This window comes from Crocuta crocuta, unplaced genomic scaffold (assembly GCF_008692635.1).
Source record: "Crocuta crocuta isolate KB4526 unplaced genomic scaffold, BGI_CrCroc_1.0 scaffold190, whole genome shotgun sequence".
In the NCBI taxonomy this organism is placed as follows: Eukaryota; Metazoa; Chordata; class Mammalia; order Carnivora; family Hyaenidae; genus Crocuta; species Crocuta crocuta.
Genome location: NW_027527955.1, coordinates 11,225,759 through 11,245,634, shown reverse-complemented (window position 1 = coordinate 11,245,634; position 19,876 = coordinate 11,225,759). Strand labels below are relative to the sequence as shown.

Sequence of the window (19,876 nt, the reverse complement as noted above, 5' to 3'; positions counted from 1 at the left end):
TCTGTCCAGATTAAACTGGCCTCACAATGCTGTTTAAAAATGTTTCTAACAAAGGTGTGTTGACAGTGATAATAACAGATTCATCTGCTAATATGTTAGTTTCTCAGGGAAGATGCTGATTCCCAATCATAATAAAAGAGTAGCAAGGAAATACTCAAGTATTATGAATTTAATCTTCAGATTTTAAAAAGCAAGGAAGATTTTAAAATTAGAGTAGTCATAATTTATTTTTAAGTGTAATTTTGTGGAAGTTTACTATATTTTAAAACACTACATATTTTGAAACTTAGAAACATTTGTAGTTATAAAGGGGAAAATTACAAAGAACATCGAAACATACTGACCCCAAAAATATTAAGTACAAAAGCTTATACTACTCATGTGCAAACCAAATATAATTACTTTGTTTAGAAGCCCCTCTCCTTCCACATACACATACATGAACATTGCTCAGGATGAATAAATCTCTTCAATGAGAATTTAAAAGGCTAAAGACTATTACAAAACAATTTTTCATTATTACACATGTAGAATTATAAGGTAAAATATCTTAAAATTATGGATCTCTCTGCAAAAATTGAGAATGAAGAATTAAGTAGAAAGCTGAGTGGGATGGCTGGTGACAGGCTTAGATGGCATATGTAGGATTCTCTGGAATTAAGGAGGCAATGTACTCAGCTTGGAATATACGCTGACCCTGTGAGAATACTAGTCAGAGCCTGCTTTGGGGTTTTCTGTTCCACTTCCTTAGCCCCAAAGACTTTCAGGTTGTTTACCACTTCACATTTCCAATAAAAATTTTTGGGCTCCTCTTTTTTTAAATTTTTATTTTTTTTTTAATGTTTTATTTATTTCTAGGAGAGAGAGAGACAGCGTGAGCAGGGGAGGATCAGAGGGAGAGGGAATCACAGACTGAAACAGGCTCCAGGCTCTGAGCTGGCAGTCAGCACAGAGCCTAACGCGGGGCTCGAACCCACGAACCGCGAGATCATGACCTAAGCGAAAGTCGGACGCTTAACCGACTAAGCCACCCAGGCGCCCCTTTTTTTAAAATTTTTAAAATGTTTATATATTTTTGAGAGAGTGAGAGAAAGAGAGCAAGAGAAGGAGGGAGGGGCAGAGAGAGAGAGAGGCAGACACAGAATCTGAAGCAGCCTCCAGGCTCTGAACTGTCAGCACAGAGCCTGATGCAGGGCTCAAATTCACAAACCGTGAGATCGTGACCTGACCTGAAGTTGGGTCGAATGCTCAACCCACTTAGCCACCCAGGTGCCCCTCGGTCTCCTCTTCTGATGACAGACCTATCAATTACAAAACTGACAAGAGTCAGTAGACCTACTATATTTTAATCTTAGTCTCTGCAGAACTAAAGCATCCCTAAGAATATGAGCTTAAGCTCATAAAGTGCAAAGCAAAAATCTATAGGGGTACTTGGGTGTCTCAGTCACTTAAGCATCCGACTCGATTTCAGCTCAGGTCATGATCTCACAGTTCCTCAGATCGAGCTCTGTGGCGGGCTCTGATAGTGCAGGGCATGCTTGGGATTCTTGCTCTCCCTCTCTCTCTGCCCCCCCCCACCATAAATAAACATTTTAAAAAATCATTTAAAAACAGTTTTTTAATCTATAAATAGTTGTTTATTACCCTTAAGAAAAAAGCAAATTAAGCTTGGCTTTATTTCTTAATCTATATATATCATATGTTTAATAAATATTCCCTCATACACATATATTTGTATTCAAAAATATGTATTTCTTATGGTGGTTCATTTAAAGTAGACGTTTAAACTTAAATATATTATAACATAATTTGGTTCTTAACACCTGAGAAATAGGCACCAAAGATGATGAGAAATTAGTCTGCCAATTATTCCTTTGATTTGTAGTTTTATAAAACTTAGAGTTTTATTCCCTACTTTTAAAAAATGTTAAATGGAGGGGTGCCTGCCTGGCTCAGTCAGTTTAGCGTCCACCTCTTGATTTCAGCTCAGGTCATGATCCCAGGGTCTTGGGATGAAGTCCCATGTCAGCCTCCATGCTGAGCACGGTACCTACTTAAGATCCTCTCTCTACCCCTTGCTTGCACTCTCTCTCTAAAAGGTAAAAATAAATAAATAAAATGTAAAATGGATATTATCATAAATCACAAGGGGGTATTAAGTGCCTCATATCTTCCTGAGTCCAAGATTATACTCAAAGAGTTCTGGTATACCTGAAGATATTCAGAATTTGTCAGGATGGTGCTTATAATAACTATGAGCTAAACATTTTTTAAGTCATTTTAGCATGGAGAGACATTATATCATTCTATGATTCTAAAGCACAAAATAAAGACAAGGTATTTAAAGTATATAATAAGACTGACTACATATGATTGTATGTATGTTTACATTTAATTCCTACCAAACACCATTTTTTAAAATGCATACAAAGAATTCACAAAAAGTGACCATATATAAGCCACAAAAAAAATCAATAAATTTCCAAAGGAGAAATGGTACAACTTCATCCTCTGAAAACAAGATGGTAAAATTATTTTAAAAATTTTTAAGAGATAAGCAAATATTCTTTAACCAACGCTATTAATACTTGAAAAAATTTTAAGTACATTTTTCTAGGGGTGCCTGGGTGGCTCAATAGGTTAAGTGTCTGACTTGGACTCAGGTCATGATTTCATAGTTTGTGAGTTCTAGCCCCACGTCAGGCTCCATGCCGACAGCTCAGTGCCTGGAGCCTGCTTTGGATTCCGTGTCTCCCTCTTTCTGTCCCTCCCCTGCTTGCACTCTGTCTCTTGCACTCTCTCTCAAAAATAAACATTAAAAAAATTTTTTTTAAGTACAGTCTTCTAAAATTACTTGAATTATTTAAAAAGTACAATTACAGTGACTTTTGTTTCAGGATATGATGAAGTAACAGGGACTGAGTTTACTCTTGTCTTATGTAACTTAAAAACTGGGCAAAATATATAAATCAATGGTTTTTAGACACTGGATACAAGGCAGCTCAGCCCAGTAATCCCTGAGAGAAGGGAACAAACAAGGTAATAGCCCCAGGCAGCAGAGTAGGAAGGAGAACCCAAACAGAACATAGCAGTCTTCCTGAGTTAAAGAGACAAGGGTTGAGAATTCAAGAAGGCCAATGTGCCTAAAACCACAGGGCAGAATACCAGAGAGGAGAGAGTTGCAAAGAGTCCCAGATAGTGGAGAGGATTCTCTTCAAATCTTCATCTGAGAAGTGATTAACACGTCTATGAGAAAACTCTCAAAGGCCAAGAGATGAACCAATGGAAAGAATCAGGCTGAAGAATTCCCAGTATTCACACAGGGCTGGAAATAGTTCCCATTCCTAACAGCCAGAATGAAGAAATCTCATAATATATGGAAAGTTGGGTTGAATATTCTGAAGGATACTGCTTTGGCAGTGAGACCAAATTTGCCCTAGATTTAAAGTTGTTCTAGTACTTCCTTATAGGGCTTACAAGTAAATAAGCCTTGAAAGGTTAAAATTCTTTCCAAATAAATTAACTGCATCCTAGAGTAGACTTAAAATATTTAAGGGAATTTTTAGAAATTTAGCACACAGTATACAATTCATAATGTCTGGCATCCAGTCAAAAATTACTAGGCATGCAAAAAAATAAAACAGAAAAATACAATAAAGCTTTAAAATATTAAGTAATAATTAAGGTATTACTATGAGTTAAGGTAATAATAATAAATTTATTTGTTGAAAACACTTGCTGTCCTTTTTAACTAGCTAACAAGGTATAGAGTGATCATTTGTAACATGCGTGCAACAATATGCAGTTCTCCACTAACACTTCCTGCAAGAATTTGTCTTCACTGATGATCCTAGCCTGAGTCAATCATTTCATCAGGAGTTGAAAACTGGCCATTTAAAAAATTCTATTCTTTCTGCTATATTGGCTGGCATTGTTTTGTAGGGAAGAGCTTCTCCTCAACTATACTTCTAATTGAAAAAGAAAGATAATGGCTTATTTCTCTTCCTTTAATTGCCAGTTCTGAGAGTAAAAAGCTGGTAGCATTTGCTTCCAATGGTGGCAAATAAAAGGCTGTTTTTGGTGAGATAAGTCTTTCTTTTCTTTTGGATATCATTCAAAATGGTTCAAATATCTTCATATGTTCAATGTTTCAATAAATTACATGCACTATTCTTTCTGATGCCATCCTTCTAGCTTGGCTCTCCAAAAAAGCAGAATCTGAAGAAAAAGCCTCATGTAATATTAGCTTTAAAAGTAATCCAATCACAGTGAGCAGGGGTGAGGGACAAGAGGAATAAAATAAAGGAGGGAGAGCCAATTATCACAGTATGCATTATCAAGCTAGCCACATATTTAATCTGTCAGACTGAACCTCTTAAGAGCCATTTAAGTGCTTTAGGACCACCGCTAAGGTGTGAGGGGAAAAGAGAAAGAAAAAAATTTATTCACTGGCTTCATTTTCCATTGATCAAAGGGTTTTCCAAAAAAGCATTAACTGCCATACACTTGAGTTTAACTCCTCTGTACCTCCAGGGTGCTTATGTGTGAGTCTTCCCTGTGGACACTGCAAAAAGCAAGGGGCTTGCAGAACAGCAGGAAATGAAGCTATGTATGGTTCCACCTACATCAGAGTTTGCATAAAGCTGAAATGAGACAAGTGAATCCTAGGGGATATGCAATGATATAAAAGAGGTATTTATAATAAGTGTGCAAATTTCGCCAAATATGGCCAGTGGAAGCCCCTTCAAGATACTTTCTGCATACTTTTGATACAATTCCATTACTCCTCAAGTTTTTATTACTTTCTAGTTCAACAGAATGTCCCAGCCTCACTTTGTATTTACTCTGTCACAGATCTGGAATGAGCTATTTCTCTAGGGAGCTCTAGTGTTTTTGGTGAAGTTTGGGTACCAGTCATACTATTGCTACTGGGATGTCACTGCTTCTAGACCCTTCAGTGATCAAAGTTAGAAAATATGTTTAAAAAAATATCATTAGTTTATGTCTAACATTACAGAGTTTCAACTCCACTTTTTAAATTTTATATTCATCTTCTCTTACATAAAAATCTTGTTTCAAAACACATTAAAATAATGATGTGTTTATCTTTCAATACACCTATCATAGATTCAAAATAACAACAAATTTCTAACAATAAAACTAATAAGTGAAGTTTAAATAATTCTTTGCAGGAGTTCTGGGGTGGCTCAATAGGTTAAGCGTCCGACACTCGGTTTTTGCTCAGGTCATGATCTCACAGTGGTTCATAAGTTTGAGTCCAGTGTTGGGCTCCATATGGAGCCTACTTGGGATTCTCTCTCTCCCTTACTCTCTGCCCCTCCCCCACTCATTCTTTTTTTCGTTCCTTCCCTCTCTCTCCCTCCCAAAATAAATAAACTTAAAAAAATAAAAAATAAATTTTTGTCAGTTAGCTTCTTTTTTAAAAATTGTTTATGTTTATTTATTTTGAGAGCGAGAGGGAGGGAGTGTAAGCAGGGGAGGAGCAGAGAGAGAGAGAGGGAGAGAGTCTCAAGCAGGGGTCAATCTCAGGAACTGTGAGATCATGACCTGAGCTCAAATCAAGAGTTAGATGCTTAATCAACTAAGCCACCCAAGAGCCCCTTCAGTTAACTTCTAATTCAACTTGTAATGTACTTTTAAGCATATACGACTACCATTATGTTAGAGAGTTCCAATGTCGAAATGTTGAATCAGTTTACCTGATACAAAATCAAAACTTCTATTTTACATTGTTAATTCACAATTGCAAAAATTCCACAGAGGGAGATTTTAATTGTTTTATTATTAGAGACTTTAACAACCTATAAATAATGTAGTGCCAGGGAGCTGTTTCAGCTATTGAGAAAAGCAGAGGGGAAAAGTTAAAAATGGAAATGATACCTATAGATCAAGTTATGGCCAAAAATAAGCAATGATTCTACAATGATTCAAATACAAAAATGTGGTGGGAAAAATTATTTATCACTATATGTGGTAGTGTAGCTATGCAGAATTTCAATACCTTCTCTACCTTTGTAGTCACATTCACATTGAGTATTGTAAGATTTAGATTCCATCTTGATACATATCTACTGCAACACTTCACTAGTTATAAGTGTTGTAATTAGTCACAGAATTTTTAAAGGCACCATATGAAATTGATTAGTCCATCAAAATAACACACTGGTGGTTTAAAAAGTGTTTACTGTCAACAGTAACAATAATTGACACAAAAACTGATTTGTCGGATTAAAACAAATCAAGACTCTAACATGTGAAATACAAAACACAAATAACATACTTTCATGATTGCTTTATTGGCAATTTAGTGCTATTTATTGAATTAAATTATTGTTAATTTTACTTTATTGGTTTCAGGGTTGTTTATGTTTAATGAATACATTTATTTTCATTTACATATAAAAACCGGAGGAGAAAGTTAACTAAAACAATTGGACTGCAAGTGACAGACCCAATGCAAATAAGTTTAGCAAAAAAAGAAATTAAGGATCATGAAGCCAAAAGCCTAGGATTAGAACAATGGTTCTCAACGGGGAAAGCATTAGGTGGGGACAGGCCAGAGAAGCTATGAACATCTGAAAATCAGAGAACATCCTCTCCCCCAACAAAGATTTATCCAACCCAAAATGTCAACAGTGCCAAGGCTGAGAGACCTGGATTAAAGCTAACTTCAGCCAAAGCTTAAACAAGGTCACTGGAGCTCTTTCTCTCTCTTTTTGCATTGTTTTGTGTTGCCTTCATTCATAATTGGACTCTCCCTATCCGGCAGAATAGATTACATGGCCTTGGCTCCCACAATCTCAAAAGAAGAGAAGCCACATCAAACCTGAAAAATGATTTTGGTCCTGCTAGTTCAGGCAACCAACTTAATAACCATATGCATAAGAACAGGCCCACTTTTTTTTTTTTTTTTACAAATAGTTTATTGTCAAATTAGTTTCCACATAACACCCAGTGCTCATCCCCGCAAGTGTCCTCCTCCATGCCCATCCCCCCTCCCCCCCACATCCATCAGTCCTCAGTTTTTGTCAGCATTCAAGACTCTCTCATGGTTTGCCTCTCTCCCTTTCCCCCACCATTTCCCCCCTTCTTCTCCCCCTTGTTCCTCAGTTAAGTTCCTCCTAATCCTCCTATACGTGCAAACATATGATATTTGTCCTTCTCTGCCTGACTTATTTTGCTCAGCATAACACCCTCAAGGTCCATCCATGTTGCTACACATAGAACAGGCCCACTTATTAACCACCTTGGCTGCTGAGTGTGTTAACATTAGTGCAGAGAGACTGAAGATTAACAGGCCTGTGAGGTAGGAGAAAGGAGAATTATGAGGCTCACTCTGAAAGAGCAACTTCAAGTCAAGAGTCAAGTGAAATGTTGGGTGAGATTATCTACAGGAAGATTGTTATCTTCAGGATATTGATTATCTACAGGAACTTCAAAGCGTATGTAGTTGGATTCACTGTTACATTTATGTGTTACATAAAACCATTCCATAAAGAAGTTCAAACTGGTCACTCAGCATCCACACCTTTTTCCTACATCTATACTTTCAACAATCTATACTTTCCTACATCTATGCTTTCAAACCTGCCTAACACTAAGCAAGGTTTTCACATGTGACTAACAGTGTGCTCACACTTACTCAGACTTGCTTACTGCCTCCAGCTCCAGTATCTCTGTTCATTATCATCCTATGGCTCACCCTCCACACCAAGACATCTAATAATAAGGCAAAGTAAAAAAAAATGGACAATGGCAATAAATACTACATGGAAAAAGGCAGATAAAGAAACATCAATCCATAATATATATGATATTTTGTTGGACAGGAAGAGCAACCTCCCCTGTCTGGGAAAGGAAGTGAGTTCCTTAGTTACCAAATTGTTAGCCCCTGATTCTAGTCTCTAATCTCTGGGAGAATCTCCCGTATCACCCATCCCCCAAAATCACACTGAGAAGATCACTATGGATGGTTCCTGACTGGCAGGTTTCTGGCTGAAGCAGTCCACTTGTTTTGGAATTACATTCAGTAGTCTGGGAGTTTCCAGGGGATGGGAAGTCACAAGCCTTTATTTCTCAGACTTAAATATCTAACAACACAACTATCTTAGATTCTCCTTGGCTTTAATCACTTTGCTTCATGTTTTCTATTAATCAAAGTCAGAAATTGTTGAATCTGAACTTGCTGCTGGGATTTTTGCCTCTACTGGCTTCACCGGTCAGTCCATTACTCAAGCTCAGTTTGACCTGGGGGTTAAATTGGTTAAACTGCTTCTTCCAAATAAATGAGAGTAAACTTGCCCCGTTATAGCCAGGATGCATCCCAATAGGTTTCTTTGTATTCTGGGGTTGACTGTTATCTTTACCCAAGGGAGAAGAGATGCTTGGGTCTTCAGGCTTCTCCTAGATTCTGAACACATCTTTTCTTTCTCATCTTATCTTTCATATCTCCTAACCATATCTTCTCCTAGGTTCCTTCATATGTTTCTCATGCTTTCTGCCTCCCTACTTTTGCCCATACTCATTTAGCTTAGGGCTGTGATCACACTGAAGAGACAAATATCGAGGTACAGGGGAGTTGGAACTCAATATTCAAAAACTTCATCACAGACATTTTTTGTTTTTTAGAAAAGGTAGGAACCTAATAAAAACAGTAGAATCTTACATGTTAAATGGTTTAAAAGTACATAAATAATAATAAACATAAACATAAATAATAAATATGGTAATTTACTTTGAAAAAGACCTGCCATTTGCTTATGAAGATGGATGTTAAAAAGAGTTGTCGCAAGTTACTTTGAAATAGTGGTAATAGGGTTATTTGAAATCAGCTGGGGAGTTTTAACACCAAGTGTAGATGGATATGACTCATAATATGTGGTAGAGAGATTGTTGGTCAGTGTTTGAAGTGTGTGCATGTTGGGCACCTGGGTGGCTCAGTAAGTAAGTGTCCGACTTTGGCTCAGGTCATAGTCTCATGGTTTGTGCGTTTGAGCCTCGTGTTGGGCTCTGTGCTGACAGCTCAGAGCCTGGAGCCTACTTCAGATTCTGTATTTCCCTCTCTGTCTGCCACTCCCCTGCTTGTGTTCTGTCTCTCTCTCTCTCTCAAAAATAAATAAACATTAAAAAAAATGTGAAATGTGTGCATGTGTATATTTTGTGTATTTCTATGTGGCTTGGTTCAGCAGGGTGGTTTGTCATTCACATAGTGCTTCTCAGAAATGAAACTACACAAAAGCAAACAAGGAAAGTGCATAATGCTCACACTGCTCCCCAATATATCAATCATGTTGGAACATACCTGTTTGAAAACAAGTGGTAAAGCAGAAATGACTACTACATTTACCATTATAAAACATATGTACATAGATGTATATTCATATATGTATGTATGCGTTCAAGTATGCTAAAATGTATTATGGACTTATTGTTGCAATTTTGCTAAATTGAGTAACTACAGATTTTTGGCATTTTTAGTTGGCATTTACCTCTCTCTTATTCTCACTTATTTTCTTTACTTCTCATTCACTCTTTTGTTTCTGTTTTTTTCTATTCCTAAAGACCACAGTATAAATACAAAATATCACAGCTACATACATCTTTAGGCAACCCAGAAATTACATTTTATTCTTTGATAGCCTTAAGACTTAATAGCCAATAAAGGAGTCGCAAAGTAAAGAACCTGTTTAAAGTCTTTAGGAGCTGGTCATGCTACCCAAGATATCTCTTATTCTTCCTTCTCATAATTTCCATTTCAAACATGATCAACACTGTGGCCTTGGGAAGTTGCTTAAAGATATTCAAATTGCTTTCATAAAAGCAGACTATAGAAGAAATACTATAGGAGAAATAATTTAGAGGTATCCACATTGCACAGAAATGAAATTTAACTGACAGAATGAAAAACACATTTCCAGTTGTGCACTTGAAACTACTAAAACCCTGTATGTCAGCCATACTTCAATAATAAAGAATGAAAAAAAAACCCACAATTGTTCTAATTGCTACTGCTTGGCCAAATTTGGAAATCTTTAAAAGGTCTTATAATTAACTTCAACAAGATAACAAAACTCATTTATTCTGGTTTCTCTCTTACACTACTCTGCTTCCCATTTCTCTGGGTGTTTTGTTTTGTTTTGTTTTGTGTTTTGTTTTTCAGGAGGGCGGAAGGTGAATAACAAAAATTAGGTGACACTCCTACTCCTATTGGCTATATTTCCAAAACACCAGAAGCAGACTTTCAAAGCTGAGGAACTCAGGGTATTTCTCTTCCCAGCACTACTCTGGCCCCCTGCTGGTTCCAAGCCGCAGTGGCAGCTGCAATATTCAGCCCCAGCATTAAAGACTTACCACACCAGTCCAAAGAATGACTGATTGCTTTGCTTCCTTAATGCTAAGGTAGTATACCGTACACTAAATATATTTAGCAGTAAGTAGACATAGATATATAGCCTCGGAAGGCCTTTATGTGATAAGCTATTCTGAATATTCTTCAGACATCAAGCAGCTAGTTTCATAGGCCCGTAGTCTCTTTGGTATTAGGCAGACCTAGATTTGAATGAAAACTGACTGTATATAAGTAACCTATCTTTAAATTGGAGATAATAATACAGTGCCAGGATCGGCTGCGAGAATCAAGTAAAATCATATGCCTATGGGCCTGGCATTTAGGTAAATTCTAAATGTTAGACGCTTCTCCACTCATAAAATACAAAACAACTCTAGCACATATTAAAAGTACGTCAGTCCACTGCTGTCCTGTCACTACTCTGGAATGATGCAGATTCCCAGGATGATTCACAAGCAGTGTGTAATCAACTTCCTTTATTAAACAATTAGTAGATACAAAGTGCGATGCTAGGTGCTCCAGAGATAGACCTACCCACATGCCAATAAGCCAGTAACTATGTGTCTGAGGACTTTTTAAATTGTCTTATATACCAACCAGACCTAAATAATTGCAAAAGCATTCTGGATGCAGCATTTTAGAAAAGCATGGGTTAGGGATAATACAGAAACCCTGGATTTTAGCTTAGTGTCATCATTTGCTTGCCTTGTGCCCACATGAATTAAGCTTTGTTCTATATATTTAAGTAGGAATATTCCATAGGTCTCTGAGGATAATGGAAATTTTATATTACACACATACATAAGTAAATAGCTAGACAATTTAGTAAACTAGAAAACTAGTAAAATGGAATGAGTTTAAACAATAAATTTTCTTTTCTAAGACTTAACCCTCAAATCAAGTAGAAAAACTTTCAGAAGCCACTATCACTGGCTCAACTACGACACCAGAGCAACAACACAAAAAATGTCTACCTCCTATCAGATTACCCTAACCAAAAGGTAGACTTCACGTGGGGGCCAGGGAAATGGGACTATTAGCCACATGATCTCAGTAAAAATGACAAACAAGCTCAAATGTTCTGGAAGTGTGAATTTGAAAATGATAGCAAGTTATCAAGGAGATGCTCTATAAAGCCTTATTGTACACTGGATTAATCCATACCTTTGATTCCAACAAATAACTTTTGGATAGTTTCCATGAGACACAAAGTGGTTTTCATAAGGAACTTCAACTAATCCTGTCAGTACTTTCAGGGTTGCTACTGGCTTATATGATGCTTTGACAAGAGTCAGAAAAAGGGACAGCTGCAGTCAAGCAGATGCATAGATTAACCAGCAAATAGAACTTTCATGTACTCAAAGAATGAGTACCCTGTCCTCTAGACAGATGCAGTCCTGCACCAGGGTAGATGTGAGCTGGATTTCAGGCTCCAGTCACTCCCTCAGCAGGAGTCTTTGGACAGTACACAAACTATACAGCTAAATTTAATAGCCTTAAAGACTTTGGAAGGGCAAGGCTCTGTTACAACTTTCTATCACTTTAGTGTACAGGATTCAGGGGCGCCTGGCTGGCTCAGTTGGCTCTTGATTTCAGAGTTGTGAGTTTGAGCCTCAGATTGAGTGTAGAGATTAAAAATAAAATCTTTAAAAAAAATGTACAGAGGGGTGCAAGGGTGGCTCAGCTGATTAAGCATCCGACTCTTGATTTTGAATCAGGTCATGATCTCACGATTCCTGAGTTTGAGCTCTGCATTGGGCTTTGTGCTGTGTGAAGCCTGCTTAGGATTATCTCTCCTTTTCTCTGCCCATCCCCAATTTGCTCTCTTTGTGTGTGTGCGCATGTCTCTCTCTCTTTAAATAAATAAATAAATAAATAAATAAGTAAGTAAACTAAAAAATATGTACAGGATTCATTCATCCAGACATCTGAAGGCAATCTGCTCTATGGGTCCATATGTTGGAATAAGGAATTTATATTCTAATAGGAGATATAAGACATGTACCAAAAATAAATACAGTGTAAAGCAAAAAGTTATGAATCACAAAGGAAAAGACCAATGAAATACCATAAAAATTCAGAACAACCAAAAAATATGTATATCTTGAGGAATTAGAGAATGTTTCACAGAGATGGTGGCACTGGCATTCAGTCTTGAATGATGGGTATGATATGGTTTAGGAAGTTCAAGATGTAAATAACAAACAACTTAGTTTATCAGAAGCAAATGCTATGTGAATGATAGTAGTAAAATGGAGAAACAAGTTTGAGCCAAATTATGGAGAGCCTTTAAGGGTAGGCCAATGAGTACAACTGTCATGACAAAAAGCAGCCATGATGTGATCAAAACTATTTCATGATTATGAATTTGGTGGTGTATAAGAACCAAAAGGGCAGAGAAACAGTAGTTGATGAAATTAAGTGACAGTGAAGGTAACTCAGCAGGGGAATGAGAGGACTATGTGAGTATCAGAGGGAATAGGCTTGGCAATTGAATAAATGTAAATGGTGATTGAAAAAGACTCAAGATGACAATGAATTTCCTTGTTTTCTACATGAAAGAGTAAGCTGATAATATCTTAAAAGAAATAGCGATCACAGGAGGAAAAATTTTTTTACAGAATAACCAGTTGTTTGATACGTAACAAGTTTGAAGTGACAGCAAGACTTCTGCATATATGCCTGTGGGCACTTGAACACACAGAACTAGAACGCGGAAAGAAAAGAGAACCAGAGCAATATACCTGGGGGTCACTCATTCTGCCAATGGAGTACAAGAGAGACCAAAAAAGAGCCAAAAAAAAAAAAACAAAACACCTTTAGAGAGTATTGGGGCGCCTGGGTGATTCCACTGGTTAAGCATCCAACTCTTGATTATCAGCTCAGGTCTTGATGTCAGGGTCATGAGTTCAAGCCCCACACTGGGCTCTGCGCTGCGTGCAGAGCCTACTTAAAAACAAAAAACAAAAAAACTTTAGGGAGCAGCTACAGGTAGAGACAGAAAAAGTACAATGCTGTGTATAGAACATCTTTCTCTGTTAAGTGAAGGTGGGGCAGGGTGGTCATAAACCACCCTACCACTATATTGTTTTTCTAGTCCCAAGGTTTCTAATTATACTATTTTCCTCATTAAATTTCAAAAATTCTCTTTTGTCTTTCAGGATTCTTGTTTGCCTCTTAAGTTATTTCCAGAGGTACAGTTGTACTTAATATGGAAAAATGGATTTTATATTATCTTTTCTGGACTGGAAGCCTTGAACTTGCTTTTCAAAGTTTGNCACGAACCATGAGATCATGACCTGAGCCAAAGCTGGACGCTTAACCGACTGAGCCACCCAGGCACCCCAAAACTTGCTTTTTAAAACAGTGAACATCTGGGGGCCTGGGAAAAATGAGTATCTTGCATTTTCAGCTTCAATCATGGGAAGAAGGCATGAAAGTAGGAGGTTTGGTATGACTTTTTCATAGACCATCAATAGTCTGCCGCAAAAGTTAAGTAAAAAGCACAGTAAAGATATAAAATTCGTGACTATAACTATACTGTTTTAGTATATATTCCTAAATTCCAGAAATTAAATGGCTTACCTCAAAGATATTTGCAAAGTTGTTTTTAACTGTATACAAATTTAAACAAAAACCTCTAAATATTTAATACTCATCATTATTTATATAGCATTTTGTAATATCAAAGAGTGTTCATATACATGTTCTCTATAAAATCCTCGAAAAGAACATAAAAGGAATATTATTACAGTAGCTCCACTTTAAAGGTAAGAAATATAAAGTGTATATATATATATACTTTTTTTTTTTTCCTATAGCAGATTCAGATAAGGAAATTTAAACTAAAGGTTAAAAAGCTTGACTTAAGGTGCCTGGGTAGGCTCAGTTGTTAAGCATCTGACTTTGGCTCAGGTCATGATCTCACAGTTGGTAAGTTCAAGTCCCACATCAGGTGAGCACAAGCTCACTTCTGATGAGCTCCAGCCCTGCTTTGGGTAAAAAAAAGAGCCCCAGGTGAGCCCCGCTTCTCTCTCTCTCTCACTCTCTCCCTTTTTGCTTCCTGATCACTTGTGCCCTCTCTAAATGAATGAATGAATGAATAAATAGCTTGACTTAGATGCCAACTTGTCAGTGGTATCAGTGGGGTTCAAACCTATGGCATTTTTACTAATATCAGCTATATGGTTTGGTACAGCATTATGTTTGAAATAACATTTGGTTAATTGTGACTTCAAAATTACTGTAATTTTGATCTTTTATACTAAAAACATCTCACTAGAAGAGATTATTTTGTGAGGATATATGCACCACAAAAGATATTTTCTAAACAGATGGGTTTATGAATAGTTTTAATTCATTTTTGGCTAACTCCCACAATCAAGAATCCTCAAGAATTTTGACATAAACATTGCTTTAAAAGGTATTTTTAATAACCACTCTTCTGACAGCAAAAAGGAATTCTTTGTCTCCCCCAAAGTTCTTTATTTAGACTTCTTCTTATTTTCATTGTTGTTCATTAATTCTAGGTTCATATGTGCTCAACATTGCTAATTGCACATTTTTATAAAACGATATCCTCACAATTCTTCATATTTTGGATATATTTTCTTTTTACTTTTTTGTATTGATAGAAAATACATGAAATTTATTCTGAGATATCACACAACTGCCGAGTGGGCTGAATGTTTTTTGCTGGGTGACTGGCAGGACTGAATAGTACTGATATTGTCTAACAAATACTTTTCCTTTTTCACTTTCCATTTATAATAGTTATCACTCAATAATTCCCTTAGTTGTAGCTGCCTCCTTTAGAGAGTTGCTTGATGTTTGTTAGTCTGCATTCGTTCCACACCCTGTTAACTATCATGTTTTTTCATGATTCCTCTTAGTACACCACAAACCAGCTGGCATTTCTAGCAACAAATACTAGCAGAAATCCAATGGTTTGGACTCCTCTGGTCTTCTAGAAGCTTCTATGAGAAGCTGGTGAGAATTCTTTGTAGTTGAGGAATGAATGAAAGCCAATCAGTCTCTCCAGTAAAGGAGAAGAAAAATAACTGAAATGTCAGTCATTTCCCTCATTTCTCTGGCATACTTTCCTTTCTTCATAGTACATGGGTCTGTTCTTGTGGACACATCTCTCTTCCTTTTGTCTCTTCCTGTGTTAATAAGAGTACACATGCATTCCCGTTATTCCTGCCTGGTACTGCTATATTTGACTTGGTTGGTGCCACACCTTAGTTCCGTTTCTCACTGAGACAGAGGAAGTTTTGGAAAGTGCTGTCAAGCCACTGGTCTCTGCTGGGGAAGAAGGAGAGAGAAGCCCCATGGCCACAAGGTCTATGGGTAGCAGGTGGCCCAGCATCTATTTTCTCTTATTTCTTAAAATATATTTTCTTTCTTAGCTACTTAGCAAATTAGATGCAAATGGTATTTCTATAAGATAGCAATATCTCTGATTCAATTAAGGGGAAAGAGAGCCTTGGATATTTCATTAAAAAAAAAATCATTTTGACAAATTTTTCCTCCCCAAATTAATTCTGTTTCTGTTGATAAATACAGAGATAAAAAGACTATTTTTAATGTTCCTGATAACCTTTCATGTTTTCTTTCTGGGACTTTTGATTAGATCATCTTAAAATCTTTTATTTTCTATCATTTTTTTCTCTGTTTATGGTCTTCCATGCAGTTTCTTTCTAACTGTGCCTCATATATTGATTTAACATACCATGTAATCTCTAAATTGTTCTTGTAGTTTTCCTTTCTGATATTCTTTTAAGTTTATTTATTTTGAGAGAGTGAGCAGTGGAAGGGGCTGGGGGTGGGGGGGGGGAAGAGAATCCAAAGCAGGCTCTGCATTGTCAGCACAGAGCCTAACGTGGGGCTCAAACCCATGAACCATGAGTCATAGCCTGAGCTGAAATCAAGAGTTGAGTGCCTAAGAGACTGAACCACCCAGGAGTCCCTCATTTCAGATATTCTAATTGGCTCTTATTTTAATACGCCTAGTCACTTTTAAATTANGAGAGAGAGCATGCATGTGCAAGAGGGGCAGAAGGAGAGGGGGAGAGAGAGAGAATCTTAAAAACGTTTTTTAATGTTTATTTATTTTTGAGAGAGAGAGAGAGACAGAGCACGAGTGGGGCAGGTGCAGAGAGAGAGGGAGACACAGAATCAGAAGCAGGCTCTGAGCTGTCAGCACAGAGCCTGACAGAGGGCTCAAACTTACAAACCCAAGACCATGACCTGAGCTGAAGTCGGACCCTTAACTGACTGAGTCATCCTGGCGCCCGAGAGAGAATCTTTTTTTTTTTTTTTAATTTTTTTTTTTAATGTTTTATTTATTTCTAGGAGAGAGAGAGACAGCGTGAGCAGGGGAGGGTCAGAGAGAGAGGGAGTCACAGACTGAAACGGGCTCCAGGCTCCGAGCTGGCAGTCAGCACAGAGCCCGACGCGGAGCTCGAACCCACGAACCGCGAGATCCTGACCTAAGCGAAAGTCGGACGCTCAACCGACTAAGCCACCCAGGCGCCCCGAGAATCTTAACCTACCTCCACACTCATGATTTCTCACGACTGTGAAATCATGACCTGAGCCGAAATCACGAGTCAGATGTTTAAGTGACTAAGGCATCCAAGTGCCCCTTGGATATTTCTAAGAGCAGAAACCTCTGTAGATTTGTTTTTGTTGTTTGTGGTTTCTGCTCTTTGCTCATGGCATTTTGACTTTTTTCCCCTTATGTTTTGTGATTTAAAAAAAAAATGTGTAAGAGCTTTAAGAATTTTAATAATGATACTCTAACAAACAAATGTTTGTCAAGAACATTTATAACTCCCTCTGTGCAATATTTATAATGATTTCTGCCAGGTATTGAAAAGTGTTAGAGATCGGTCCTTTAAAAAGGTCCATTTTAAATTAAAATTCTCCATTTGTGGGAGACAGTGAAAATAAGTATTTAGTGACCATGAAAATAATATAAATTAAGGCCTCAAATCCAAGTGAATGTGAGCTGGTAACCAGGAAGCAGTAGGAGAGATTTGATTTTAGATTTTCAAAGTTTATTTTATTGTAGTAATCTCTACACCCAACGTGGGGCTTGAGCTCACAACCCTAAGATCAAGAGTTATATGTTCTCCCAACTGAAGCACCCAGGTACCCCAGCAGGAGAGATTTTAACTCCACTAAGAGCTGTATGCCTCTCCAAGGTCTGTGATCAGGCCTCCTATGCTCTGCAGAACCCAAGGAATTTTTCCCTATCCCCATTCCTCTCCATGCACAACTTTTTATACCAACAGAAATCCATGCATATCCCCCGAGTATGCAGCAACTTCAGCACTTTCCAACCTGCTTGTTCTGCTTCAAGCCACAAAAAGTTTCCCTTATTTTCTCATAGGTTCATCCATTCATAATAAAGTTTTTTTAAATATTAAATCTAGTGTTTTACATTTTTGATGGGGGGGGTGATTCAAGAACTCTGGTCTATCATACTGCCAGAAATCTTTGTGAAATTTAAATTAGCATATTATATATATTCCTTTTATATATTTTATATAATATAAAAGTTTTATTTTAGTATGTTACTGTAATCTTCAATGTCAACATTTATACTCATGATTGAATCATTATGTTAGCTTACCTTAGAAGTTGTATATCATCAGCAAATTCGTTTCAACTTTCTTAATCTTCACCAAAGTCACTGATCAACACAATTTCTGACAAAAAGAAAAGCTTCAAAATTAACTTTTAAACTTTTACAGCAAATCAAACATATTTTTTTACTGTTATCAGGTATACAGAATTATCAATTAAATTTCTATCATAATCACACATAGATAAACCAAATTAAAACAGGAAAATCCCTCTACCCCAATTACTTCAAGTGCCACAACTTTTAGAAAGTAGTACTGAACTAAGTGAAAATATTTTGTCATCAGGGAAAACCAGTAGTAGTGTGAAGGGGTGGCTTGTAGAAGGGGAGCCCTAGCACCCTCAAAATATCTCCATTATCCCTCCACTTCCACAGGAAACATAATTATTTAAGTTAGTATCTCAAAAGCCAATTTTTAAAAATGTTTCTGTTTACTTATTTTGAGAGAGAGAACAAATGCATGTAGGTACAAGTGTGGGGAGGAGCAGAGAAAAAGCAGAGAAAATCCCAAGCAGGCTCCAGGCCCAGCGTCCAGCACGGAGGCTGACACTAGTCTCAATCTCAGGACCACGAGATCATGACCTGAGCCAAAATCAACAGTCAGACACTTAACTGACTGAGTCACCCCGCTGCCTTTCAAGGCCAATTTTTATAAAAAGGCTGTGCAAAGCTTAGAAGGGCTTTTAAGTATCACAAAGGATGCTTTGAAGGGTTTTTGCTTTCAACAGTATCATGAAAACCCATGCCTACTAGAGTTTTTTCTTTTCTGCACTGCTACACTTTTAGTTTGCATCTTTAGTAATTTCAGTCATCAATGGCAACTTTTATAAAATTTTTATCTCCAACATCAATATAAGGAGATGTATGTAGGTGTGTTTACATTTCCCCATCAGAAATTAAGAGAAGACTTACACTTCTCTCCTTTAGTGCATCGCTCTTGCATGAAGAACATATAAATTACTGACTTAGGGTCTGCATATTTATGTATTTTCTGAGCAGCAACTACTGGTTTAAATAGACCATTTAGCTTCTGATGTTCTTTCTTCTCAATATTTGATGTATACCCTGCAATAATGTAGTAGAAAAAGCACAGGCTTTGGAATCACATAGATCTGGGTTAAATCTCACCCTCCCAGTCTGTAACTGTCCAATCTGAAGCAAATTACTTAATCTCTCTTAGGAATAAAATATCATGATTCACCATAGGTATATGCAAGAGTCAAATTATATATATATATATACATACATATATATATAGTGTCTGACACAGTGCTATATAACATGTACTCTGTTATATAGCTGTCTTGTGTTTTTTTGCATTTCACTTCCATTTTGCTCAACCTGTCAAAGAACTTTTGAAACTACATTTTCTTCATTTGTGGCCTTAATGAACTTCTGTGGTTTTGTTCAACAATTATTGACATTTTACAACATCTATTTTGCCCAACAATATACATAAAATACTTTTAAAATAGCAATATAATGATAATAATGTTAAATCTAGGTTCTAAAATCACTAGAAATTGTTCCTTTTCTTGTATGGTTATGACACCAAAATCCTTTATGGTTTTGTAAATTTGTTTCCATTCCTTCTTAAATTTTTCTTTTAGTTCTTTTATTTTTTTAATGTTTATTTACTTTTGAGAGAGACAGACAACATGAGCGGGGGAGGGGCAGAGAGAGAGACACACAGAATCCGAAGCGGGCTCCAGGCTCTGAGCTGCCAGCACAGAGCCCAACTCAAGGCTTGAACTCATGAGCCGTGACATCATGACCTTAGCGGAAGACAAACACTTACTGACCGAGCCACCCAGGCAGCCCTAGTTCTACTTTTTTAATTTTTGAATGTGTAAACA

At 37.0% G+C, this 19,876-nt stretch overlaps 1 protein-coding gene across 1 annotated transcript in view; it reads right to left on the bottom strand.

Moving 5' to 3' along the window:
* The window catches only part of CAB39L (calcium binding protein 39 like), an 89,914-nt gene extending 70,963 nt beyond the window's left edge, over positions 1-18,951 (bottom strand). Inside the window, exons 1-2 of the mRNA XM_077752615.1 lie at positions 18,933-18,951; positions 18,009-18,084 (exon numbers count right to left, since the gene is read on the bottom strand). The gene's annotated coding sequence lies outside the window, so the exon portion shown is untranslated. The remainder of the gene's footprint in view (positions 1-18,008; positions 18,085-18,932) is intronic.
* Positions 18,952-19,876: the final 925 nt, after the last annotated feature.